The sequence below is a fragment of the Globicephala melas genome, chromosome 1, assembly GCF_963455315.2.
Source record: "Globicephala melas chromosome 1, mGloMel1.2, whole genome shotgun sequence".
Classification (NCBI taxonomy): domain Eukaryota; kingdom Metazoa; phylum Chordata; class Mammalia; order Artiodactyla; family Delphinidae; genus Globicephala; species Globicephala melas.
In genome coordinates, this window is record NC_083314.1 from 157,954,978 (window position 1) to 157,956,351 (window position 1,374).

Genomic DNA, 1,374 nt, shown 5'->3' on the forward strand with positions numbered 1-1,374 from the left:
AAGGAAACTGTAAGTTACACTGTGGTTAAGCCTTGTATCTTCACCCTTGAAAAAGCCCACATTCTATCACAGTGATGTATGGTCAGACTTAACAGCCCCAATCGTTAAACACTTGGATCAAGTCATAACCAGTTTTTTTTTTTTTTTTTTTGCGGTGTGCGGGCCTCTCAGTGTTGTGGCCTCTCCCGTTGCGGAGCACAGGCTCTGGACGTGCAGGCCCAGCGGCCATGGCTCACGGGCCCAGCCTCTCCGTGGCATGTGGGATCTTCCGGACTGGGGCACGAACCCGTGTCCCCTGCATCGGCAGGCGGACTCTCAACCACTGCGCCACCAGGGAAGCCCCATAACCAGTTTTATTGCAAAAGGACTCTGTACACAGTTATCAATTTTAGTACCCTAACAGCTACCCAACAAGTCATCAACATACAGAAACATGCATCATGAGAAGCGAGAAATATCACCCATCCCTTCTGCATATTAGCAACTTGTCACTCCTGAGCAACGTGCTCACATTACTGAGGTCTGTGAACAGTCAGTCACTTTTCGCATTCATCCTGAGTGAAGGATGGAATGACTTAAGTACAAATGCGGCATATTATAAACAATTTCTTACAGAAGAAGTCACAAAGTAAACCAAAGTATTTTACATAATTTACTACAAAACACCATAAAAACTTCCTTCACTTAAGCTCTCTCTCCCCGTAGCCGGCGAGCCAACTGGATGTCTCTGGGCATGATGGTGACTCTCTCTGTGTGGATAGCACACAGATTAGTATCTTCAAATAAACCCACCAGGTACGCTTCACCAGCCTCCTGAAGCGCACCGATGGCGGCACTCTGGAACCTCAAGTCGGTTTTGAAATCCTGGGCGATCTCCCTCACCAACCTCTGGAAAGGCAGCTTCCGGATCAGAAGCTTGGTGGATTTCTGGTAACGACGGATTTCTCCAAGAGCAATGGTCCCGGCCCTGTAGCGATGAGGTTTTTCCATCCCGCCGGTAGGGGGGTCGTTTTCTCGGCCGCTTTAGTGGCCAGCTGTTTGCGGGGCGCTTTGCCACCCGTGGACTTGACGAGCAGTCTGCTTGGTTCGGGCCATTTTCTTTCACCCAATGCCGAAGCCTTACACCGCTTCTGCGACCGCCGCGCAGTTCCTGCTGCCCAGTAAAGAGCCGTAGCTGCTGAGCTAATGGAAGAAGCTCCTCCGACTAACGACAAAACGGCTCTGCGCTCTTCATTCCTTTTTAAGGCTTATTAATATTTCATTGTATGTATATACTATATTTTGCTTATTCTTTCATCCATCAGTGGACACTTGGGTTATTTCTACCTTTTGGCTCTTGTGAATAATGCTGCTGTGCACGTGGGTGCACAAATA

At 48.7% G+C, this 1,374-nt stretch overlaps 1 pseudogene; it reads right to left on the reverse strand.

Annotated features, from left to right (window-relative positions):
* Positions 1–684: 684 nt before the first annotated feature.
* LOC115859745 (histone H3.3A-like) lies at positions 685–1,095 on the reverse strand (annotated as a pseudogene).
* Positions 1,096–1,374: the final 279 nt, after the last annotated feature.